Source organism: Pelodiscus sinensis, chromosome 2 (assembly GCF_049634645.1).
Source record: "Pelodiscus sinensis isolate JC-2024 chromosome 2, ASM4963464v1, whole genome shotgun sequence".
Taxonomy (NCBI): domain Eukaryota; kingdom Metazoa; phylum Chordata; order Testudines; family Trionychidae; genus Pelodiscus; species Pelodiscus sinensis.
This window is the reverse complement of record NC_134712.1, coordinates 105,322,110-105,349,080: the sequence shown is the minus strand read 5'-3', so window position 1 is coordinate 105,349,080 and position 26,971 is coordinate 105,322,110. Positions and strand designations below refer to the sequence as shown.

General features: G+C 46.0%; 1 long non-coding RNA gene across 2 annotated transcripts in view; it reads left to right on the top strand.

Annotated features, from left to right (window-relative positions):
• Positions 1–26,971, top strand: part of LOC142826760 (uncharacterized) — a 109,941-nt gene that overhangs the window by 58,299 nt on the left and 24,671 nt on the right. For both annotated transcript variants that reach the window (XR_012900992.1, XR_012900993.1), the window contains exon 2: positions 7,894–7,969. This is a non-coding gene — a long non-coding RNA (uncharacterized LOC142826760). The remainder of the gene's footprint in view (positions 1–7,893; positions 7,970–26,971) is intronic.

Here is a 26,971-nt window from a genome sequence, read left to right as displayed (position 1 = left end):
CCCTCTGACCTTCTCGATAGGCAGTCCGCGTTCTGATGGGCACTCCCCGGTCGATGCATGATTTTGAACTTGTATGGCTGCAGACTCAGGTACCACCAGAGTATTCTTGGGTTGGTATCCTTCATGGTATTGAGCCATTTCAGAGGGGCGTGGTCCGTTACCAGGGTAAAGCAGGCCCCTGCAAGAAAGTATCGGAGAGCATCTACCGCCCACTTAATGGCTAGTGCCTCTTTCTCGATAGTGGCGTATCCCTTCTCTCTATCAAACAGTTTCCGGCTCAGATACAGTATTGGGTGCTCGGCCCCCCCCATCTCCTGCGTTAATACGGCCCCTAACCCCGTTTCCGACGCGTCGGTTTGAAGGGTAAAGGGTTTTGAAAAGTCCGGCTGGGCGAGCACCGGCGCCTGAGTCAGTCTTTCTTTTAGAGCCTGAAAGGCCTTCTGACACTGCTCCGTCCACTGGACTCTCTGGGGCTTCCCTTTGCGGGTCAAGTCCGTTAGCGGGGTGGCTAGCGATGCAAATTGGGCCACGAATCGACGGTAGTACCCCGCCAACCCCAGAAACTGTCTTACTTGTCTTTTTGTGGTGGGGATAGGGTAGTCCCGCACTGCTTGGATTTTATCCACCAGGGGCCTCACCGTCCCCCGACCTACCGTGTACCCCAGATACGTCACCTCCTTCTTCCCGAACTGGCATTTCTTGGGATTGGCCGTGAGGCCAGCTTGTCTCAAGGCCTCCAGGACTGCTGCCACGTGTCCTAGATGTTGCTCCCACGTCTCACTGAATACTATGATGTCATCAATATACGCGGCCGCGTAGGGCTGGTGTTCTCTCAAGACCCGGTTCATGAGGCGTTGGAATGTTGCGGCTGCCCCATGCAGGCCGAACGGCATGGTCCGGAACTGGTAAAGGCCGAAGGGGGTTGAGAAGGCTGTCTTTTCTCGGGCTGCTGGCGACAGCGGGATCTGCCAGTAGCCTTTCGTTAAGTCGATCGTGGAGAGGTACCGGGCCTTCCCCAGCTGGTCCAGCAGCTCATCGATGCGTGGCATAGGGTATGCGTCGAACTGAGAGATCGCATTCACCTTCCTGAAGTCAATACAAAACCGGAGGGCCCCCTCTGCCTTGGGAACCAGCACAATCGAGCTCCGCCACCCGCTGTGCGATTCCTCGATTACCCCCCAGTCCAGCATGTCCCCCAGCTCCTTTTTTACGACGTCCCACATCTTACGGGGGAGGGGTCTCACCTGGTCCAATACCCGCTTCCCTGGTTCGGTGACGATCTCATGCTGGGCCAGATGCGTCCGTCCCGGTCTGCTCGTCAGCACCTCCGGTGCCTCTCTAGTAGATCCCGGAGCTCCTGTTGTTGTTGTCCCGTGAGTTCGGTCCCCAGCGTGACTTCCTTGACCGTCACCTCCGGGTCTCCCCATGGTCCGAATTCCACATCTTTCATCTGTGTTTCTACCAGGAAGGCTTCCCGGGGCACCCACCGCTTCAATAAGTTAATATGGTAGATCTGGGTGGCCCTCCGCGGACCATCCAGCTGTATCTCATAATCCACCTCCCCGACCTTCCTTAACACCCTGAAGGGCCCCTGCCAGCGTGCCAACAACTTGGATTCTCTGTCTGGTAAGAGGAGCAACACCTGGTCGCCTGGCGCGAACTCTCGGACCTGGGCTCTTTGATTATATTGCTGGCACTGCCCCTCCTGGGCTCTCTGTAAGTTCTCCCGTGCCCATTCGGCCAGGGAACCCAGTCTCTGCTGGTTACGGTTTCCCCTGAGGTGGGGACCTCTTCCCCTTGGGCTGCCAGAACGGGTTTCTTTTGTCCCGGCCCCGGGCCCTTGTGACCCGTCCCCCATTCCTTTAGCAGGGCGGCCAGCCCGGGCCAGTTTCTCCCTAGCAGTGCTGGGTAGGGGAGTTTGGGGGATATAGCGGCCTGGCAGCGCGCCCGGATCTGCCCATCATCAATCCATACGTGGGCGGTATAGTACGGATGTACGTCCCCGTGCACGCACCTCATCCAGATCTGGGGCCCCCGGGTTTGGGAATCGGGGACCATGTCCTCCCGCACCATGGTCTGGCCGCACCCCGAGTCCACCACTGCCCTTACCCGCTTCCCGTTCAGGCTTATCAACCTGGTTACCTGGGCTCTTGACGAAGTGGTCCCGGCTGTCCCGTCCCGTCTTCTCTGCCCGAAGGTACAATCCATCAAGGGGCAATCTTTTTTAAAGTGCCCCTCCTCGCCACACTGGAAGCAGGCTCCCCTCGGGCTAGGGTCTGCCCTCGGGCTGGGTGTCCCGGGGTCCCCGCTCGCTCCCGGTTGGTTCTCGCTCCTCCTTGGCGGGTTCCAGACTGGGGCCAGTTTTCGCTCTACCCCCGGGCCCCATGATGGTCTACGGGCCGGTGGGTCTGCCCGGTGTGAGGTGTCCGCCCCTCCGCTACTGGCTGGGCTCCGTCGAGGCCCCGCGGGAGTGGGAGGGGGATGTCTACCCCCCGTTTCCTCCGCTGCCGAAAAGCGCTCCATCAGCGTGATCGCCTCTTCCAGCGACTCTGGCCAGTGTCGGCGAACCCACTTTTGCCCCTCGGCGGGCAGGATCCGGAGGTACTGTTCTAACACCACTTGCTCCGCTACCTGCAGCCCGATCTTGTTGGCAGGTTCCAACCATCGCATGCCTGCTTCCCTGACCCGCTGCCCCAGCGCCCGTGGGCGCTCCTTCGGGTCATAGCGGGTATCTCGGAATCGCTGTCGGTACGTCTCCGGGGATATGCCCAGCTGGTCCAACACGGCTTCTTTAACTTTGTAATAACACAAAGCATCCTTGTCTGCCATACTTCTATAGGCCAATTGGGCCGGACCGGTTAGGAAGGGGGCTAGCAGGGTGGCCCAGTGCTCCTGTGGCCACTTCGCGGCGGTAGCCACTCGCTCAAAGGTGACCAAAAACGCTTCTGGATCGTCTTCGGGTCCCAGCTTTGTCAATCGCAGCGGTAGCTGGGCGCCCGGGATGGCGCCACCTTCTCCATCTCCTGGGGAGCCCGGCTCTGCTCCAGGCGCGGTTCCTCGGGCGGTCGCCCCTTCTCTGATTTCTTTCAGCATTTGCCGCTGCTGGTCCTGGAATTGGGTCATCAAGTCCCGCAACACCTGATTCTGATGCTGCTGTTGCTGCTTCTGGTTGTCCACCAGCCATTCTATGATCTTGTTGACCTCCATTATGCGTTCAGGGGGGGTCAACTGTAAGATGCGGGTGGTCAACACCTAGTTCTTTTCAAACAAACACCCAAACGGATCAATCACCCTACCTCCCTTGTTTTATGCCCACCACCTCTTTTTTTTTTTTTTTTTTTTTTTTTGAGTAACTCTACTTCCTAGAGCCCCTTCTTACTCCCGGGGCCCAGAGACCTACACCCACATTCTCCACCACGTGTAAACGGGCTCAACCCCCAGAGTCCACTATGTGCTAATTGTGGTACAGAGAGTTCAGCCTGAGAAGTCACCCTTAAGGCCGTTGGCCCTTTTATCGCGCACACTCGCGTTACACCCGAGCCGGTCGGCCTGCTGGCGGAGTAGGGGGGTTCGGGCCCGCCCCCTCTCCGAACCCCGGCCCAGGGCCCTAAAGGCAGGGACCCGTGGTCCCTCCCTTGCGGATGGGGGAACGCCCCAAAACACACCCGCTCACGGGCTCCACGACCCCGCCCTGGGCCGCTTCCTGCTCCACCAGGCCTCCCGGCCCGCTTCCCTTGACCTCTCCTCTCACACCTCTCCCTCCGTTTCTCTCCGCCTTGCTCCATCCACCGCGCTCCCCTCCACCGTGCCAGCCCTCGGTTTAAATCCCCCGCCGGCTCTGTTCCCCCCTTGCGTCACTTCCCCTGCGGTGCCTCCTGGCTGCCCCTCGCCTGTGACGTCATCATCAGGCGCCTCTCCGGCCCCTTCTTCTTGGGCCCTGCTGGGCGACGCACGCTGCCCCCCAACGCTCCCTGTGCCGGCTGCTGGCGTGTTCCGGTAGCCCGCCGTGGCGGGCTGGGCCGTGTTCCCCGCCCCCTGATGTGGCTGCCCGGCGCCTCCCGGCACATCCTCAGCGCGGGGCGTGAGTGCCCCGTCCCACCGCCCGGCGCCTCCCGGCGCACTCTCAGTGCGGGGCGTGAGCGCCCCGTCACTCCGCCCGGCCCTTCCCGGCGCACTCTCAGTGCGGGGCGTGAGCGCCCCGTCACAGGGAAGCAAGAGGAAAAAGGGGGAGGGGAAGCTCAGGGTTGGGGGTCTCGCTGGACCAACTTGATTTTCATGCGAATCTGCTCCTGGGTTCGCATGTGGCCTTTGGTGGCCAGGCTGGAAGCTATCCTGCCATTGACATCCGCGTTTCCCCAACTACTGTGGAGATCATGGACGTTGGGGGCATCCCCCCAAACCTGAATAAGGTCCAAGATCTCCGCCTTGGACCAGGAAGCGGCCCACCTTCTCCGGGGCCCTGGAAGGCTCCTGGGAGCTAACAGACTGCTCCTGGGGAGCGGTGGAGGGCTGGCTGCCAGTGGCTTGCTGGCTCATGTTTTGGGGCCGCTGGGTCAGGGCAGTGACTGCTGGCTCTGGGCTGGCAGGCTTGGAGCTGGCACAGGCACTGTGGCCAGAGTCTACCCCTTTAAGGGCTCCGGAGAGGGGAGTAGGGAAAGGAGTGTTCTTGGTTGAGGCCAGAGTGGCCACCAGGGCACCCTGGGACGGCTGGAAGCCCCCTATTTCGAAATAAGTGTCTACACAGCACTTATTTTGAAATAGCAATTTTAAAATTGGTGTTATTCTTCTTGGAAAGAGGTTGACCAATTTTGAAATAAGCCCTCCGCTATTTTGATTTAATTTTGAAATAGTGGTTGACTTGTGTCGATGCTAGGAAAGTTATTTTGAAATAAGTTTGATGTGTAGACATGCCCTTTGAGATTGGATGTAGTAGAGCTCATGTTAAAGCAACTATTCTGACAAGATTTTTGCCCAAGATAGTGTAACACTCACAAATCAGCTGCTTTTAGGAGAACACCCTGATTTTTTTAGTTAGGTCTCATAAAAGCACAATTTATGTATATTTGGCATTGTCAGGTCAGAACTCAAAGCTCAGGCCAGAGTTGGTCTCAAAGCCACACCCTGAACCACTAGCCTGAACCTAGTCAGACTCAAACACCACCTCCCCTTCTCATCTTTAATGGTATCATTTAGTCAAGGCTTGGGTGAAATGTTTTAAATGCAATGAATAGATCCCTAATGCCATATGTCCCATTTGGGGCACTGCATATATGGTGATATCCAGTGCAGTCAGGGGTTGAAGAAATGAGTATTTGGTCATTGTTCTATAAGGGAACATTATGGACTGAGGAGAAACATAATAAGGGCTGGCCCACAACATTTTGGCACCTGAGGTGGTGTCAGCCGACGGTCAGGGCAGTGTGTGTGTGTATGCTTCCGAGAAAAGGTTTAACGTCCGTGTCTTTACTGCTAGGACCGGGGTCCCATCGCAGAGGGTGGCCAGCAGGCCAACAGACGCCCTGTTATATAGGAAGAGCTTATTACACCTTAGATTTTAGCTGCTAGAACACAAAGTTCCTTCGCAGCGGGCAGCCTAGGAAAGGCTGAAAAGGTGCCCCAACGGATCTTGTCACCTGGGAGTGACACAGATCCAAACGCCCAAGCTCTCCCTATGTCTGTCCCTTTTATGACCGGCTGAAGTTCTTTTAAATTGTGCTTGGTTCTGTTACAGCAACTGGAGGAGTCAGGTTAAAACTTAAACAGTTACAGGTTTATTAAAAGACTTATAAAAGCATATGGTTACAATGACTATTGCTCTATTTCTTAAATGCTAGCAAATATATATATATATATATATATATATGTATATATGTATATATGTATATATAAATATATATGTCTTAAAAATGATCACAGGAAAAAGGTAAAGATAGAAAATAGAAATAATGGTACCAAGTGACAGCTTAATCTTTAAAGAGCTCTAACACTATGTATATATATACTTAAGCAAAGGACCACATCCAGGTACAATTTTTACCCCTTTCTGTGCCTCTCGACTCCAGCGTGTCAGGCCAGGGCCGGTCTCTCAATTCCTAGGAAAGACAAATACGAGGTGGGCGTCCCCTCTGGAACCTCGGGAGATCAAACACCTAACCCAACCAGCAGATAGATGGTAGATTGACACTCAGAGAAAATATGCTGCTGGACCTATCTATATACCCCTGGGGGCCCGTATCCTCTTTCTTATCTATGATGCCAAATTGTACTGGTCCGTTTTGTGGTGCCAGTTCTTACAAGCAAGTTTCAAGTTAATTTACACTTGCGAGAGAGATAACTAAATTGTGAATACTAGACATTTTTTTTTTTACTGGGCGAGAGATTCCTCCCCCCGCGGACGGCTGTGTGTTCGTATCAATATGGGTTTGAGTCAAGGGCACTCCTTGGCAGCCTCTTGGTCAGCAATTGGCGTATCTCTGTTTACAGCCATTCACGGTCACACAGCCTGGGCCTTCTACTCTGTGTGCCCTGGATGCTACAGGCTAGCAAAAATGGATGTTACAAGGGGGGTTCCTGTCTGGCTACAGGTGGGGAGCTCAAATGATGCCCCTATGTCTCCTCGCTTGGGCCAAAACTTTGAAAGGTCTCAATTCTCTGGGCCTTAGTGGCGCCCCCCCACAGTCTGTCACCTGAGGCGGCTGCCTCAGTTCGCCTCATGGTAAGGCCTGCCCAGGCCATAATGTCAGTAGAGACCATTTTAAGATTGGGCCTCCTTGTGTGTTGGATTCTGGTTCTCTTTAGAGTTCACTCCATCGTATGTCATGGGCTGGAATAGAGCTCAATGCATGATCAGACTTGCCATATCATAGTCAAACCCCGGCTACAGAAAACTATATCCTACTTAGATGAATTCCCACCTAGTTCATACCTCAGTCCATACACTCTGAGTATGGTCCAAATGTGCCCTCTGCCTGGGATTTCCCATCATTATTTAACTGAAATTCCAACAAATCATAAACCTCATCCCAGGCTTTCTCCTCTGTCTGACTGTTGAAGGAGATTACTGTCCCTCAGCCTCGGACGGTAGGTCTTAATTAATAGCTTGGAGCTTTAATTAATACACTTATGCTAGTTGGGCTCAGGCTAACCTACTAAAATAGCTGTGTTGACACTGCTGTGATTCTAACTCTGGAATTTGGTCTCTGAAGCCCACCCCCTTCTTAGGTCTCATAGACCAAGTACCAGCCCAAGCCAGATCACTAATATTTCTATTTTTTGCACAGTAGCGTGAGCTCTGCTGCTTCAAATCTGTGGACCAAGCCACAAGAATTTCTCCCAATGTCTGTGTGGAAATACTCAGTGAGGCTCTCATTCTCTTCCATTCTTTAGTTGTAATTAATGGGACCCACTTAGTTTGGCTGCTAGAATGAATCAGCAGAAGGGCAGGGCATCTCTGTGCTGTCTCCTCGCATGTTGGTGACTGCTGCATGTAGGGGGGAGAAGGTGTAGGGAGGGCCATTCAGAGGAATAGGGAGGGGGAATAAAGGAGCACCCCAGCTAGCAATTAAAATTTTGGGAGCTGCACCTTCCCTTCTGTTCCCCCACCAAGTGCTACCATGAGTCACTTATGCCCTTCAAATCTTTCAATAAGAAGGATGGAAGGACTGTTTTAACCTTAATAGTCTTTATTCCTTTCACAGGGTCCACTTTTGTTCATTTGTTTTTTGACGGGAGTTTATTACCACAACAATAGAAGTGTTATGGTAGCTTATGTGACACAAATAAAACAAGACTAAAGCTGTGACAGTAAAAGTTAAAAGGACTGTGTTTGCTTGGTATTTGTTAATGCTATTTTTGCATAAGGATAACAGCTGCTTTTTTTTTCTTTTTTAACAGATGGAGTTATTTCTCATTTAGTGTTACAGTAATGACCAATGTGACACAGCAGAAAAGTTCTGCGACAATATGTTAGGTAAGATGCTATAGACAACTCCCCCATTTGATTGTAATTTGGAAGTTTACATTGTTGCTCTATTCTTTTTTTCCACCTCCCAAATGTTTTCTGTCTTTTCTATTTTGTAAAATCAGATTTTATGCTGAGTGTAAAAAACACTTAATTTTAAGGATTTTAAGTAAAACTGTTGAATGTTCAAAATTAACAAAATCTACATATCTTAAATTACAATGAATTGCCTTTTTAAATGATCTAGTTAAAATTGTGTGCTCCTTTCATGTATTTGCCAAGAGTTCAGGAGTTTTGGTTTTGCCTCTAATTGTTGATAACTTGGGAATTACAAATGCAGGAGATATCCTGTCTGGATAAGGTAGTCTAGCAGAGATACCAAAAGCTAGAATGACCAGAACCATGAAAACTCAGACTGCCAAGGGGAGCCACATAACTAGAGTGAATGCTTAATTAGAAGTAAATCAGCCATGTTTTTTGTTATAGAGATTGTTTTTTTCTGGGAATAACCTGAGCACATTAGTTAAAAATGACATTTCTTTTTGTCAGCTCATCTCATTCTTTCTCACCTGGCTCCACTGAAAAATTGACAATCAATTTCTCTGGCAACTCTAGGAATTGACATGCACATAAATAAATCATCACATGGCTGCCTAGGCTATCGCAGATCTTTAATTTCATTGTTGTTGGAAATAAGTGATAGGAAAATATAAAAGAGTCGCAGGACTATTTTTGTTGCAAGCGAGTCTGATTTTTTGGGGCTCTGACTGAATGTTGCTAATATGAGACAGAGAGGAGACCTTAGCTCAGCAAACCTTTTATTCAAACTTACTTCAATGGTCAGATCAATATGTCTGGTGGCAGTGTGTCTGAATATACTACAAAACAATAGTGAGGGAAAGAACCCTGAAAAAAACCAAGAATCATGCTTCGAGGGAGTGGAAAGAAACTACAGTGTTCCATGTACCTGATTCAAAGACAAATAGATCTCCTAGGATAGCATCCTTTTAAATGTATGGTTTTCACAGAATCCAAAAGTCTGGGGGCTGGGCTTGCTGCTGCTTCAATGAATGGAGGTGGAAGGGACAAATGATGCTCATGTAAAAATTTTATCTACAGTTGTTAGAAAATTGCCAGCGGCCTACCAGTGTTCTCTATACATCCGTACATAGCCTGTATGTCACAAGGTATTGTGTATATAGCATCTTGACTATCCTTCCATCTAGTGTTCCTGGGTCCACCTTGCCTTGACTCTGGTAAGTCTGGAACATATGCTCAAATAATGGAAAAGAACTTACCAGCTGTAGATTAGCAACTAAAGTTTAAATTCTTTGCATTGTCTTTTTATAGAAAGACTTAAAATGGCTGCTGCTATCTAATACATTTTTAGCTAGTCTCAAGATTGGCTTATTTAGGGTGTTCTTTCTGTGGTAGACAGCACTGAGTGCTTCTCTACTATATCTTACCAGACTCTTTGGAGGAGGAGAAGACCCCGAAAAAAATCTGAAATTTGAGGAGTTTAAGGATTTCCTGTTTTGACTGTCTGTTATACATACTTTTATGTACACACGTCTACTGTATTTGCACAGAAGTAAAAATTTTGCAGATGAATATCTGAAAAGGGTGAAATGAATAAAAGTCCCAAAAGAAAATGACAAAAATATAATGACTAACAGAGGGGCTGGTAGAAAAAATCATGATAACCTGTCTGAGTTAATTTATATCAATCTTTCTATTTACATATATAAGGCAGAACCTTGGTAAATTAATACCAGATAAATATACAAAGGATGTACTCTATATCAACCATGTGCTTTTAAAAAAGCTTCAGTTTAGTTAAATGGGGAACTTGACATAATTCTTTAAAAAAATATACAAAAATCTACTCCTTTGTCCTACCGTCCAACTCCTTTATCTCACTTCATCTTGGACAGGCTTAATCAAATATATATTTGCAGGGTTTGGGTCCCATCAGAGGTATGGGTTGCCTTCCTTTTATGTTTCCATTCCACTTGCCACTGAGGCTGTCTTGCAGTAAAAAGTGACTTTTTAAAAATTAACAAGCAGCGCACCAAAATTGCACAACAGCAAAGCTTGTTACTGTGGTTCCATATTGATAATGCACACACTGGTAGCACTACCATAACTCCGAACTTGAACCCAGACCTCTCTACTCTTTGTCTTCCTTCTATTTCAACAATTTTAAAGGCATAATATATCCACCATCACTATTAAGGGCTTTATATTTAAAAAATGCTGTGCAAACATCAACATCAGCCCCATATGTAGCTCAAAAGCTCGCCTCTTTCTCTAACAGAAGTTGGCCCAATAAAAGATATTACATCACCCCTCTTGTCTCTCTAGCAATTTTAACATCCCTGAGAGTCAATTTAGTAAATAATATGGGCCTCAGAAAAATGACAAAAGTTAAGGATGTGCCTAAAGCTACATATTTAATAGGTGACAGAGTTGTGATTAGAACAATAGAGGTTTGGCTCCTAGCTCAAGAAGCTGTATGGTACAAAGGAAATAATCCAGGATTGGGACTCAAGAGATTTAAACCCACCTCTGCCACGAACTTACTTTATGGATTTGCACAAATCACCACAGGCAATATTTTGAACCCTTGGGACTAAAATGAGCACTCAAATAGCTTAATTTTTTCAAAAGCATTGAGCACAGGATATTTATTTAATTGATTAAATACAGCATTAAGTTCCTATTTTTAGACACCAAACTTTTAAAATATTGGCCTTAACTTTCTTGCTTTCTCCATGTATAAAAAGGCAATATTAAAACTTGCCTATTTTTCCCCCAGAGTGTCATTTAACAATTTATTTACCATAGGACCCACTATTCTTGTTTCCAAACTGTCAAGAAAGGTACTCAGGTACTGTCTGCCAATCAATGAAAAGTTAGAAGTTAGTGGCAAGGCAACAAATGTTAGTCAATTTATGTACAAGTCAACTTGACTCATAATGAACAGTATGGCACAAGTGGGCTTTTAAGAGGAATTTATGTGTGGGCATGGAAGGACTATTAACACACTATTTGGCTGGGAAGAGTATGGAGGATAGCAGGTCGGTGAAATCACCAAGTTCAGAAACAGCATGATACAGAACTGCAGGGGATATAATCTATTGTACCTCTAGGAGGATATGTAGAGTTTGTGCACATTGTAATCTTGACCTTCAACACACATTTCTAACTAGCTTTCATGGTCCACCTGCATTTGTTTTTGAGATTTGTAGAACAGAGAATTCTATTGTTGGAGGCTGTTCCTTAAGAAATAGTTCCCAGGTAGCATATCAAATTAGTTTTCAGGCTTGCCACTAACTGCCCTTCACTTACAGTCCTTTTACATGCAGCATAAGCTGCAGAGCAAAGAATTTTCTTGATAATTGGAGGGAAAAAAACCCTACAAGAGACATTTTTCTTTACAATCAAAATGCAGTGCACAGTGTGTGCTGTGTCCTGCAGGAAGGTATTAAATGGGGCTGTTTTAATCTCTGTACCAGATTTACCTTTAATTTCTGGAACTGGTGGGACTTGTGGTTGGTGATTTTTCAGAAGCTTGGGTAGAATATAGAGAGATCAGAGTGCTTCTGTCTTCAGCATTAACTGCCTTTTAAAATTTTCTGAGTGAAGGGCTACCAGCCTGCTGCTCAGTGATGAATAAATCTGATTCATCCTCACTCCCCACAGGGCTATCCTCCTTCTTACTAATGTTTGACATTTTACATTTTAATTAAGCTCACCCTCCAAGCAGCAAACCACTAAAAGAATGACAGATTTTTTTAGTGCAACAAGATACCAGCAAAAGGGCAATCCACCAAATATACATCTGATGGTAACACTCATTATTGCTCTACATACCACCTAGAGGGTGTGGGTGTGATAGAAAGAACCCACACCCTTTGAAACACCCAAACTACACCCACGCCATACCAGTTCCTGCAGCTTGTGCCTCCACAGCAGGATCATTTAATATTTTTATCAGAGTAGGAGCCAGACATTCCAGTGAGGATCCAGGGGGTCACTGTGTGAGGTGCTGTGAATTATGAGGTGCTGTGAATTATGACTCTAACCTCCAAAACACTGCAACCCCTCCTAGTTTGGTATCGTCTGAAAACTTTATAAGTGTACTCTCTGTGCCATTGTCTAAATCAGTGTGTCTCAAAGTGGTCTAGAGCCACGGTGTCTCATGACACTCATTGGCTCTGGTTTTCCATTTCCAGTCAAGTGGAGTTGCAGGAAGCATTTTTTCTCTTAGACTTGCCTCCGATGGGAGCTTACTTACCAATTCCCTGGACATCAGACTTCCTTTTGCTATACAAAGGAACCTCAGCTCTATAACAGCCAAACAAAGAGCACGAGTTAACCCATGCAATCTCTTTAATGAGAGCCTGGGTGTGGTTACTGCATGATAACTTGAACTCTTGCTATGGGCATTTCCATCTTGGGTGTTCACAGAATCATACAGTTAGGAGGAACTAGAAGAGTCATCTAGTCTAACCCACTGCCAAGATGCCAGATGGCTGTCCAGTGTCTTTTTTGAACACCAGCAGTGAAGAAGATTGCACGACTTCTCTAGGAAGTCTGTCCCATCATGCTTCGGTTCTTACAGCGAGGAAGTCACACACCAAATGTTCTGTAATGGCAAGCAATTAACAATACAGGCAGTCCCTGAGTTACGCGGATTCGACTTACGTTGGATCCGCACTTACGAACGGGGCTTTTCTCGCCCCGGAACTCGCGGGCGGCGGGACCACCCAGACGCGCAGTGGTCCCACTACCGCATCCTCCGGGGTGAGAAAAGCTGCTCCGGGTGTCCCTGGTCTGCTGGGGGGGTCCCCAGCAGACCAGGGACACCCTGAGAAAAGCCGCAGAGGCAGCGGGGTCCCGCGCCTCCAAGGCTTTGCTCCGGGTGTCCCTGGTCTGCTCGGGGTGTCCCTGGGTGTCCCGGGGTGTCCCTCGGGGTGTCCCTGGTCTGCTGGGAGGGGTCCCCAGAAGACCAGGGACACCCGGAGCAAAGCCGCGGAGGTGTGGGACCCTGCCGCCTCTGCGGCTTTGCTCCGGGTCTTCCTGGTCTGCTGGGGGGGAAGGCGCAGCTAGTGCGCCCCACCCCCCAGCAGACCAGGCTTTTGTTGTGGATGCCTGGAGTAGAGCAGCTGGGGTGCTGCCGGGTTGGTCCTGGGGGGACCTACCCGGCAGCGACCCAGCTGTTCTGTCCCAGGCTCCAGATTCAGCCGCTGTTGAAACTGATCAGTGGCTGATTCCAGGAAGCTGGGGGCAGAGCAACTCTGCCTCAGGCTTCCTGTAGTCAGCCCCTAGTCAGTTTCAGCAGCAGCAGCTGAATCTGGAGCCAGTTCCGAGTTACGTACAAATTCAACTTAAGAACAAGCCTATAGTCCCTATCTTGTACGTAACCCCGGGACTGCCTGTACCCAACAAAAACAGGTACTGCAATGTCATGAGAGAACCAGATCTCACCTTATTTTTCCCAGATATATGGTTCTATGAGGCATTGAAAAAACCTGAGTTCTTCTGCCTCCAGAGCTAGACCATCTTCATGAATGACATATGTTAAAGCTGACAAAAGCCCTACTCTGTCAACAAAATTATGCCTAAACTGGAGGTTTTGCTGGCACAGTTGTATCGACTGGGAAGTATGATTTTTCTTCAAACTCCTACTCAACAAACTCTATAGTATAAACTAAATCTTAGACTGTAATGAAAGCAACTCAGGTATGCAGTGATACCGACACGTTTCAAAATAGTATGGGCATGTGCAGATCCACCACACTTGGGTGCTATGATGCCACTCCCAGAAACAGTTCTCCTAGGAGACAATATTTCTGGGAAAGAGTTCATGGCATCAGGCAGTTTTCTCGTGCCACAGTGACATCTTTGTTTCCAAGAAAGAATTTAGAAAAAATAGTGCTGAAATCTTAGTGGTTCCACTATTGTTTATCTATACATTTTACAAATGTGTATCTGTCTGTCCATCTGTTTGTTCAATAACTCCTCCTAAATGGTAAGTGCTAGGACTACCAAATTTGGTATCCATCTTCCTCTTACCCTATCTTAATGCAAATTCAGGGTTTGTGCCAAGAAAACAGGAAGTGCTGGGAATCGGACTGTTTTCCATAACATGAAAAGGGAGGGGCATAGACAACAGGGATGTGATACTGAGAGTGGCCACTGGGAGGCAGCAAGTCTGCAGGAGAGAGAGATACTGTGGAGAAACCACTGTGGGCAGCCACACCACCAAGAGAGTGGCCAGCAGGGGCTCCGCCATCTTGTCTGCCACCAGTCTGGGTAAGTAGCTCCCCTTCCCAAAACTCTTCCCTGCTGCTGGCCCTTGGCCATGGTGCTGGGAGGAGGAGTCAAGGCTGAGGTGACTGGGGGAAGACAGATGACCCCTAGAGATTGGAGGGACAGCTTGGGGAGACAGAAGGCCCTGGTGGCAGGGGAGGGGGAAGTTGGGGGCCTAGAGAAGGCTCCTTGTGGATAGGGGCGTTAGAGGGTAACAGCCCCGCCAGATGGGACCCTCCCCACCCTGAACTCCTCTTCATTCTCCAATTCTCACTCACACCGCCCATGCCCCCAGCTTTATGCCCTGCTTTCCATATCCTCAAGGCCTTGCCCCAACTCCTGCACCCCCTATGCTGCCAGCCCCTGCCCTGAAGGACTTGAGCAACATTGGGTAAGTCTTCAAGTGATGTTTATATATGCAATATTATTGTAGCTGTGTTGGTCCCCAGGATATTAAAGAGACAAGTTGGGTGAGGTAATATCTTTTATTGGACCAAAATCTGCTGGTGAAACAGACAAGCTTTTGACCTAACTAAGAGTTCTTCTTTGGGTTCCAGTGGTTAATCACCTTTCCTGTTAAAAACGTACGCCTTATTTCCAAGGTAAATCTCTCAAGCTTTAACTTCCAGTCATGGGATCATGTTATGTCTTTCTCTACTAGATAGAAGACCCCATTGTTAAATATTTTCCCCATGTAGGTACCTAGATTGTAATCAAATCACCCTTTACCCTTCTACTTGTTAAGCTACATAAATTGAGCTCCTTGAGTCTATCTGTACAAAGTATGGTTTTCAGTCTTTAAACATTCTTGTGCTCTTCTCTGAACGTGCTCAATATCTATCTAGAATTTTGGGCACCAGCAATGGAAACAATATTCCAGCAGCAGTTGCACCAGTACCAAATGCAGAGGTGAAATAACCTCTTTACTACTAATTGGGAGTTCCCTCTTTGTGCATTCCAAGGAAGACCTTTGAAGAATGGCACTGCAACCTTGACTGAACTATTATTTTTAAGGGGTTTTATTGGAGAATAAAGGCATTTTGTTAACTAACACCAGCACAGAAATGCACTAATAAGTTTGCCTGGATTTGTTCAGTGTACATCAGTGGTCTCCAACCTTTCTAAGCACAAGATCATTTTTTGAATTTGTCAGTCCAGGATCTACCTCACACCCACTCCACCTCCCCCACCCCCTTGCTGAGGACCCTCTCTCCTTACTCTGTGAAGATGGGGGTACAGGGGAGAAGAACAGAGTGACATCAGCGCTCCCTGCCTCTGTCCCCCCCAACCCTGCACAACAAGCAGGAGGATCCCAGGGGGCATCTCCAAGGCTCTGGACAGAAGCAGTGGGCAGAGGGGCAGTTGAAGTGCCATCACTTGATAGCCTCCCAGCCAAACTAGTCAAGATCACCTGTCAGAGGCTCCAAGATCTATTGGTAGATCCTGATATACTGGTTGGTGACCACTGGTGTACATCTAAAGGGAGGCTGGGATGGGTCTGTAAGGGCTCATCTCGACTATGCTAGAGTGTTGAAAAAGGATATGCAAATTCCGTGGGAATTTGCATATCTTCTTCTGATCTCACTTTGAAAGTAGAGCTTTCGAAAGTGAAAGTAGTTTAGACGCGGCTTTTTTTGGTGAACCCCCACTTCATTGAAAAGCCACGTAAACCTCACGTTTTGAGGAAGAGCGGCTTTTCGACAAGGGGGGATTGCCGAAAAAGCTGCGTCTAAAATACTTTCACTTTCAAAAGCTCCACTTTCAAATGTGAGAGTGGAAAAAGATATGCAAATTACCGCAGAATTTGCATATCCTCTTTCGACACTCTAGCGTAGTCTAGATGAGCCCTAAATGTTATATTTTTTTCTTTAGCCATACCCTGCGGTGGCACGTTCTTGGGTTAAATCCTCCTCTACTTATTCAGGCACATAGTATTCATACATGTAATCTGTCTGAGTGAGCAGGAACTACTGCCTCATGTTTTCTTTCTTCTTTTAAAGAACTTTATTATTATTAACATTCTTATTTATTGTGTAAATAATTATTTATATTATATAAAAGGAATAACTTAACAGGAGAAAGGAGCTCAAGATTCCATATGTATTGAAATTAAATATAGTTAAGTGCTCAGTCATATGCTAAAAGAAAAGAGATAAACATGTAGATGACTAAACCAATATGTGTCTAAAGAAATGACAATCTACAATGAATTAAAAATGCAAATATTGGGAACCAAATTGCTTTTACTATATAATACATTTTGTTTAAGTGCCTAAATGCCTTCAGGTATGTGTGTTAAAATAGAAATATTATTGTGATGGTTGGTGGTGGGGGTGGGGGCAGATACAGTACGTGGAATTTATGAAGTCTCTTGTGCCCGAACTTGGTTCCTTGTGGTTAAATGTGATGGGCCAGATTTATCCCTGGCCTGCTCTATTTATTCATGGAAGCACTTAAGCATATTAAAGATATATATAAAGAAGCACTGCATTCCAAACTGACACTCATTTTCCAGATAAAAAGCAAGGCGATAAAACGGAATATGACCTCTCAGATTGTTTCAGTTTTTGATGGGATGAAATGGTTGCTTAGTCATATTAGTCTATTGATTCTGAAACAACAAAGCATGAAATCTACCATGACAAAATAGGTTTATGTGTGGTGAATCCCTGGTGATACTGAGCATGTTCTTTGTTGCTTCTCAGTTTTCTTTTATAGATTTTACCCTCGTTGGCCCATTGGCCACCTTTACCCCTGTAACTGCTTAATGCCAGGATATTTCTTCACCAGTCATAGAGTGGCGATATCTCTCTCTTGAAGCAGTTATTGTTGATGTTTTGTAGTATTTGTGCAGTGGAGTTGTCAGTCTGCATGAGCCTTGGGCAAGGTGGGGGTGCCCACTCTGTGCCTCTGGAAGGGGTGGGGTCTCAGGTGGAAGGGGTGAATTTCAGGCAGCCAGCCAGCCCTCCATGCCATCTGGAGCTCAGTGCACATCCCGCCTACTCCCCAACCTTCAGAGCTATATGGAGCATGTAGTACTCCTGTATCGATTTAAAGGGGCCAGGGCTTTGGCCTTTGCTTGAATTGTCAAGTCAGTGTAGTCTTTCCATTGACTTCAGCAGGTGGTGGATTGAGCCCTGGTAAAGGAAATCATGATCTGTCCTGAACTGCATCAGCCTTGGGGGAGTCACTGCCTATGAGGTGCCTCATAAATCCACATTTTCCATCTAACTGGTGTTCCACCACTTCTACCCCTGGAGCTGATTTGGGCACTACTTATGTGAGGGCACCTGAAGTTCTGCTGTGGCACTGATACTGACAATGATTATAGCAGAATGGGACAATTCTGTGGGGGTGGGGGTGGGGTTTTCTGACATGTTTGTGATCCACCTCTCAAAGACTCCAGTGTCTTGGGCCCTTAATGAGGAATCGGCATGACTGTAATAGAATGCAACTAACACTACGTTAAGGGGAAAGGAACAAACGTCCTTGGCATTTGTATTTTCTCTGAGCTGAACTAAATTTTGGGCAGGACTTTAACTCATAACTATGCAAAGCTGATAGTCATGTCTTTAATTGAAGAGTCTTATTTCTTCTGCAGTCATGGATGTGACTGGAATTTGGCATGTACACTGGTCAATCTGTGGCCCTTTACCACAGAATTTCCCTGCTTAAACAATAGCAGGTCTAAAACAGCAGGTGCAGTATTGGCTATAGAAGAAAAAGAACCATCCACTTGTGCCATGAAATGTTGCCCAAAGGAAATTGGAAATTGTGTATGGCAGAGTGGTGTGGATGGTATGCTTGCTTACACCCTTGCCTATCATTATTCTAAAGTAGGAATAGAAGAGAACTATGAATACTTAATATACCTCAAAATTGAATTTAATGCAGCGCTTTTTATCATTTTTTTCATGTTTCAGCTGAATGTGATGTATTTTGGGGAGCTGTATTTTCAAAATTGCTTCCACATAATTTGTCAGCTACTAGCTGCATGTCTAAAACCCTGAATTTGTAAAGGAGAAAAAGGGAACTTCCTATACGTGCCCACTGGCAAGCACAGTTATTCATGTTGCATGTACAGAAAGGAATCACGTGTGCTGTGAGTTCACTTACAATACTGATGATGCAGTTTAAAGACTTGATTCTGCAGGCTGCTACATTTTGTGGATAGAAATGGAGCGAGCCAGAGCACTAGAGTGCAGCACTGTTTGCTCAGCTCCTGTGGAAACAGCTTCTTCGTAGACAAATGTCCACAGTGCTGTGTGCATCTGTGTGTGACTGCAAGTAGCAGGGGAAGTGAATGTGGGATAGGGGCAAATAAACGACATTACACTTAGACTCGTTGAATGCAGCGAGAAAGTGGACGTGATGGCATGGATACAGGAAGAGGCCGCTGTACTGAAGTTGTGATAGAAGACTGCTGGTTAGAAACTGATCTTTATTTTACAGCCTCCCTCTCCCCCACCCACATGGGCAGTGGGTGAAGCTGCTGCTTGGGGAGGCAAGCTACCTAGCCTGTGGCCCCATCCCTACTTGGATCCTGCTCCCCTCAGGCTCCACCTCCTCCCCATTCTCTCTCCTTTTCCCTCTCCCACTCTGCTCACACCTTGCAGCCAAAATCTTAAGCCCAAATATAGTAAATGACAGTTGAAACCTCCCCCCCACTCTTCTAAAATTTCTTTCTAATGAAAATTGAGTATGTTTTCCACTACACGCTGGATAGTGAAAACTGGACATGCACAAGATACCTAAATAAAAGCACTACATTTGGGAATAAAAATGTCAGTTTCAGGGTTTTCTGATATATCCTGAAGTTGGTCAGAGATTTATTAGCAAAAACTTTGTAGTAAGGGCAAGCAGCTGTTCTGCTGAATACCACATTAAATATTATGCCAGAAATGATCCAGCTCTTCTCTGTTTACATTTTCTTAATCAGTATTTCTAAGCTGATTTTATATTTTAATGTACTCATAAGCCTTCATAAAGTAATCATTCAAGATTACTACATATTTAACTCACTGGAACAAAGACATTGGTTTAAATTAATCAGTCAGAGCTGCTTAGTGTGTTCATAACAAAGTTCATTGCTTGTAGAAACAGGGAACACAATTTTGTGCAATTTCCATAACAATAGACATGTTTATGAAATTTTACTGTATGCTTATGTTAAAAATATGTTTCCAGTGATTTTAGGCATACAATTTTATATCTTTTGGTTGAGGGTTCTCTTAAAACTAGTTAATCAAATAATCAGAAGTAAAGAAAGCTGGACAAAGGAGTTTCCCTATCTGGAAGAAAAGGGATATTGTTTCTTTAAGAGCAGTCTTCCACTGTGGGGTGGCCTCTAAAAATCTATGCAAGGTTTTTTGAGATGTGATTTTTATTATCTTCAGCAACAAAATAATGAAATGTTTAAAGCAGATTTAAACAAAGGTTCTGTCGCCATATTTACTTTAATGGTTTTATAGGGGTAGCCATGTTTGTTTCAGTAAAAACACAAGGCTGAAGTATAAAAGGCAGACAGGAAAAAAGGATACAGAGACGGGAGTGTGACATCAGTGCTAATTAAATCAGAATAGATGTGGCTCATCTCCAGCAGTGGCAAGAAGTTAAGAGTACCTGATGGAAAATTACCAACCATGTAATGCAAGAATCACTCCACGTGTTTGTTTAGACCTTGGTTCAGGATGTCAAATTGCCATATGCATTCCTGCTCAGCAGTTTCTCTCTGCAGTTTGTTTTTGAAGTTTTTCTATCTGCGAATGGCAACATTTACACTAACGCACAACTGTTTTTAGAAGTAAATTCACATACTGACAGTATGTATAAGTGTTCAGGTTGTCACATGCCTGTTAAGTGGCTTCATTAAAACTTACTGGCTCTTTTACAAGTTCAATGTTATGCTAATGCGTCTGACAAGTTGGAAGTCTTTTTCATTTTTAAGACAGGGAAGATTCTCATCAGGCTGCTTCTTATACCCACACCCATGCACACACACATGACATGGATCAGAGTTACAAAAGTTTATATCTCTTCTCCATAGACATATAACTGTAGTCACTCACTCTGGTGGCTGCAACAAGAGATTTAGCAAACACATATGCACTTTGAGGCAGCCATTTTAATGATTCTCAGTAGTATTATTGCTATCCAGAAGAAGTAGTTCATCTGAGTATGTACTTAGCAGAAACTAAGGGCGAGGGCTAGTCAGTGTGCCCTCTGACTAATCCACCCTCACCACATCACAGTGGCAGAGGAAAATCTAGAATGTGGAAGACACTGAAATGTGTTTGTGTGATGGGGCATCTGTCCTGCACTGGCCCTTAAAGGGTTAAGATCCAGTCCTGGAAGAGGGCTGAGGCTGTGGAGACAGCAGCTGAGGCTAGATGATGACTGGCAGTGGGTCACTGAGGCAACCTGGGCATAGAGGGTTGGGGGGCTCTCTGAGGGGAAGGACCTCAAAGTGTGGGGGCACTGTGGCAGTGAGTAGCCAGAGGGGAGGATGCCACTGTCTGGGAGGGACATGGGTCCTGACACAAGGTGGCGGAGCCAATAATAGGTAACAGGCAGAAGTGCTAATTCACATTGAGAAAAGATTAGATCTCATACCCAACGGCTATTAACCTCATCATGTATGCCTGGCAGAGTGTTCTTGCCGGTCCCCTCACCGACACTGCTCACCTTCATGAGCTTTCTTCAGTTTTACTAGATTCAAAGTAAATAAAGTAGCATGTTAGATATGGTTGTAAGTAGCTTGTATATGTCATGACTTGTGGTCTGGATACTGCTCCTTTACATGGAGAGAAATCTCTGTCCCTGATGTGTTTGGATGCAGCCTGATAAAGAGGGGGCACACACAAAGGATGTTTACTGCCCTATTTATATGTAAGTATTAAGGTAATTGAAACAGACTGTATATACAAAAAATGTAACAACTGTGATTCAGTGCTATTTCCTTGGGACTCTAGTCTACTTTTTTGGAGGACTGGGCCTTGTGAGACAGGATTTCCTCCCCAAAAAACTTGTTCCATAGCACCTCTAGTTACACTTCAGAAGGACTAAATTCTGCTCCCATTGAAATCAATGGTAAAACGCCCACTGACTTCAATGGTGCATGAAGCGGTACTAAAAGAGGTGTGCAAACACTTTGTACGTTAATTGTAAAATTGTTTTTCAGATTTCATTACAAGCAAAGAAAGGGCGCTGTTCTCCCAGAAAATCTAGTTAAGCTATGCCAATTTTTTGAGCAAAAGTTCTTCCTTTTCATAATAAATGCAGTCAATTTTAGTGCAAAAATTGCCCCAGTTTCTCAGGAGAAAGAAAGCTGGCAAATCAAAAACCTGCATTTTGTATGCATTAATAGCAAAGCACTTTTAATAAAAGTACGAGGTAAGCGGTTACAAAAATAATGGCAGAGAAAAGCCATGCAAATTTCCATTGCAAAACTATGAAACAAAGGTGATTCTTGCAGAGTGCTATACCTGGTCAACCTCACATTTCCACAGAAGCAAACCCTTTATTGTTTTATCTGCTTTTGACTCAATAAGTTGCTCATGAAAACATGAGACATAACACTAACTAAGGCCAGGCATAATGTAGGCAGGTGCTGTGTAAATTTGCAAATACTGCTCTGTCAGTGTGCCTCAGTCCAGACCTGCTAACTGTTTTCTGTCCGGGGGCATCTCCTTAGCAGTGATAGTTAGTTGTACCACTATATATAAGAGATCAAATTGGACAAACCCTGTAGATTAATTTGAATCCAGGTAACTAAAGCTAAAGAAACTAGTCATTCTACTGTGCCACTCGACCAATATGTGACCCCTCCCTCCATGCAAACAGCAGGTATCTAAAAAGTCTCTCAAATAATTACTGTTTACAGCAAAAACATTTCTTGGTTCTCACATTTTTAGCTTGGTGGGGCTGGAAGGAATGGAAGGAAGACACTTGTGGTGGCAGCCAAGCAAAAGTACCTGCAGCCATTCTGCTGGTGTAAGGCAGATGTAGACAATATGGGTTGGGGTATCCCAGGAGAAAAGCACACTCAGCAGCAATTCTTACACCTGCTTCTGAATGGAGCAATGTGTTTTTCCCTCCAGCACTTTTGCCAGATGCCAGGTGGCATGCAAAGGGATGTCGGGGGCCAATCTGGCTGGCTACATTCCCTTGGGACTCAACAGTCCTGCTGAACATGATTGCCAGTCTAATAGCCTGGTGTTCCAAGGAGCAGTAGGTCCAAATTCTGATTGACTCCTAGCACAGTGGTTCTTCTGGGCTTTGGCAGCCAGAATATGCTTAATATGCAGAAGAGAAAGTTAGACCCAAGTAATCAGGGCTGAGATACAGTAAACTGAGTTTACAAAATGTCACATGGTGAAATCTTGAAGTAAATCCTGTAGTAAAATAGGCAGGGAGTTGGTTGTTAAATGCATTTGAAGTTCTTAGGAAATGTTTCCCTTAGAGTTGCTCTCTCATAAGAGACTTTACCCCCCAATCAACAAACCTGGGAATTCTCCTACTTCTCATTGCTGTTCTTGGAAGGGACACTGCTGGTTTCCTTTCAGCATCCTTGGTTTCTTTTTAATAGGAGTCTTTTAGGGTTACCAGCTGGCTTCCATACCATTGCACATTTTTTTGGGTGGAAGCACGCAGGAAGCACCATTTCTCTTCCTAATTCAAAGAGTCTTTTGCCCTCTAGATAGCAGATCAATGCTCTTATAGGACATCAAGAAAGGGACACCCTGTGTCTAACTCCAAGTGACTCTCCTCTGCTATACCTATTAGAGGAATCCTTGCTGTAATACATTTCCCTCACCTTTACTGATCCTCCCAGGGCTGTTCCTCTTTTATTTCTATTACATGGCAGCTTCTCTACCATAATGAGAAATGACGCATGATAGAATTAAAATACAGGAAACCCCCGAGTTGTGACTCCCTGCACTTACAACCATTATTCTAAGTGCGGAAGGGGCTGAAAACCCTCGACTTACGTCCTTGGCCCATATTTACAATGCCTATCATAAATGAGGGTTTGAGTTACGATGCCCCTGACACTTCCCTGGGAATCAATTGCGTTGCAAATTGGGGGTTACCTGTATATGCTATTGTAAGGCCATGGACATCACACAGCAGGGATTAATTTATGAACAAACAAGGTTCTGATTAAGAACATAAGACGGTTCATACTGGGTCAGATCAAAGGTCTATCTAGCCCAGTGTCCTGTCTCCGACAGTGGCCAATGCCAGATGCCTCAGAAGGATGGAAGAGAACAGGTAATCATCAAGTGATTCCTCTCCTGTCATCCATTTCCAACCTCTGATAGACAAACAGAAGCTAGGGACACCATTGCTACCCATCCTGGCTGTGACGCCCCAGGTCGCCCCATGGCGTCCCGCCTGGGGTCACTCCCCTAGAACAATGAACCACTTCTTTTAGTTTCCTCTCAGACGCGTTCGTCTTCAGTTTCCCACTCCCTAGCAAGGCGGGACGGGAAGGGGGGCCCGGGCCCACCCACTCTCACGGGCCCCAGCCCAGGGCCCTAAGGGTTCAGGTTCAGTTTGACCCGACCCGGCTGACGGGGCGTGAACCCTTAATGCGTCAGCCCACCAGTCAATCCAGACTTTGCCCTGGGCTGCTTCCTTCCATTTCCGCGCCGGCGCCACTTGGCACCTGGCCTTCCCGAACGGTTCGCTCACCGTTGATACTCTGTGCCCACTCAGGGGGACCGGGGGATGGGTCCACTGACCGCTCCTTCAGCCGCCAGCTTCCGTCAGAGGCGATCACCTCCGCTCCCCCCTGTCTCTCCTCCGCCGGGCCATTTTAAATCTGGCGCCGGGGCCATGATCCCAGCGTCTCCCGGCGGCCCCGCCTCTCGCGCCCAGACGGCCTCCCGTTGCCGCGGTGCCATGTCCCACGCCCCCGCAGGCTCCGGCAGACGTCTTCCGACGCGCCGTACACCAGAGCGTTCTGCGTGGCTGCCGAGCAGCCCGGACAAAGCTGGCTGACACCCGGCATCTCACCGTACAGCGCCGTTCGGGGGGGGCGCCTCCGCACTGTGCGGGCCTGTCCCGTCACACAGGCTAATAACTATTGATGGATCTAACCTCCATAAATGTATCTAGTTCTTTTTCGAGTCCTGTTAGGGGTACACAGCACCCTAAACTCAAAATAAGAGAGACAATTTGTGCTATGCAAATTGCGTATCTTATTTTGAAGCTATTTCGAAATAGCTTATTTTGAAATTTGGCATGTCTACACAGCGCCAAATTTCAAAATAACGTACTGTTTCAAGCCATCCCTTAGCCCTCATTCAACAAGGTTTACTGGGATGGTGCAATAGCGTGCCCCTTATTTAAAAAATATTTCGAAATAACGGGCGGCTTGTGTAGATACGGGTTAGCTATTTTGGGATGCTGGAGGTATCCCGAAATAGCTGTGCAGTGTAGACATACCCTTAAAGTCCTGATCTTCATAATATCCTCTGGCAAGGAGTTCCACAAGGTTGACTGTGCACTGAGTGAAGAAAAACTTCCTTTTTTTGTTTTAAGCCTACTACCTATTAGTTTCATTTGGTAGCCCCTAGTTCTTACATTATGGGAACAAGTAGATAACTTTTGCTTATTCACTTTTTCCATACCAGTCATGATTTTATATCATATCCCTCCTTAGTCTCCTCCTTTCTAAGCTAAAAAGTCCCAGTCTTTTTTTAATTTCTGTTTATACGGGCCCTGTTTTAACCCCCTAATAATTTTTGTTGCCCTTTTCTTAATCTTTTCCAATTCCAATATATCTTTTTTGAGATGAGGCAGCCACATCTGTACGCAGTATTCAAGATATGGACGTACCAAGGATTTATATAGATGAACATAAGAAGGGCCATACTGGGTCAGACCAAAGGTCCATCTAGCCCAGTATCCTGTTGGTGGACAGTGGCCAATGCCAGATTCCCCAGAGGGAGTGAACAGAAACAGGTAATCATCCCTCTCCTGTCATCCATTTCCAGCCACTGACAAACAGAGACCAGGGACACTCCTACCCATTTTGGCTCTAATAAGGAGGCAGTAAGATATTTATTCTGTCTTATTCTCTAACCCTTTTTTAAAATGTCTCTGATCAACTCTACCCCCTTGTAGATGGATGTCTGTTTTGAACCCAGAAAGGGGAGCAAGGAACTCTGATGCCTTGTTCCCAGCTCTGACAATAAGCTCTTTTGTGGTCATTGGCACAAACCTTTCTGAAAAGTTTCTCCTTTGTAAAAGGACAGATGCTTCTTACCCAGTCTCACGGGGATATGGTGAGAATGAATTAGTTAAGGATTATCAATGATATTGAAAAGGAAAAGTGGACCTGCTTTTCAGAGATGCTGAGTACCTATACCTCAAGCTGAATTTAAAGGCGGCTGTGGGTGTGCAACATCCCTGCAAATCAGGACCCAGGTCATGGTTACAAAATGCCATAGTATTGCAACATAGCACGTAGATTAGTGAGGGCGGCAGTAGCACAGCAAGACTGCCCTCTTCGGTAGAGCTTTCGCAGATACAAAATTTATATCTGCATCCACAGCTGTTATCTGCAAAAAATTAGCTGGGGATATCCACATTGACTTCCGTGGATGCGGATACCCATGGATATAAAGCAGATATCCTCAAATTTGCAAGGTTTCAGATACAAAATTTATATCCAAATCTATATCTGCAAAAATGAGTTGCAGAGATGCATATATCCATAGATATAAAGCAGATATCCGTGGATTTGTAGAGCTCTATTCTTGGATCATCATAGCCCCTACAGGCTAAAGAGAGACTCTTAGGATGTATCTAGACTACGTGGAACGGTCAAAAGAGGATACTCAAAAAAGGAGGTTTACGTGGCTTTTCAACAAAGGGGGGGGTTCTTAATTACTTTCACTTTCGAAAACTCTGCTTTCAAAAGTGCATCCGAAAGAAGATATGCAAATTCCCACAGAATTTGCATATCTTTCTTTGACTGTTCCCTGTAGTCTAGATGAGCCCTTAGTAAAATACACCTCCATGTATTGGCTGGATCTACGAGTCTGCTTGTAGAAGAGAAGAAAATTTACATTTGTCAAAGCAAACTGAAGACACATGGAAGAAGAAAACACTGGGTGCTAGGAAGATAAGTACCATAGCCCCCAGTGCAATGGGTAATAGAGTCATTAATTCTGCTGATTAACTTGGCCTTGGGGTTCATGGAAATGACATCCACCTTTTTTAAGCTCAAACTGTGGAACAAGGGAGCATAAAAAAACAAGCTAATTAGAGTGAAATCAGGAGAAAAGAAGCAGGGAGAAACGAAAGACAGTCTAGGCATTAATGAGACTTGTTTGGGGAGAGGATGTGACAAGCTCTTCAAAAGCATTATTGTCAAATGTGTCACTGTTTCATAGATGGCTAGAGCTACCTTTGAGCGTCACGCTGATAGTTAATGATTTGAAACTATAAAAAGATTGAAAAGGTAAAAGGGAAAATGTCAGACTCGACTGGATTTTAATGAGCCCCTTTCTTTCCTTGTGAGACAGCCTTAGAAAGTACAGAAAGTTCACTTTTCCTCTGTTTCAAGTTCTCTCCCCCTTTCAGTGTCTCTTGGTAATAATTGTTTATAAAGGAACAGTGAGAGAGAGAAATCAAAGGTCCATCTCCTTCTAACCACAACCCCTCCACCCAAATCCCACT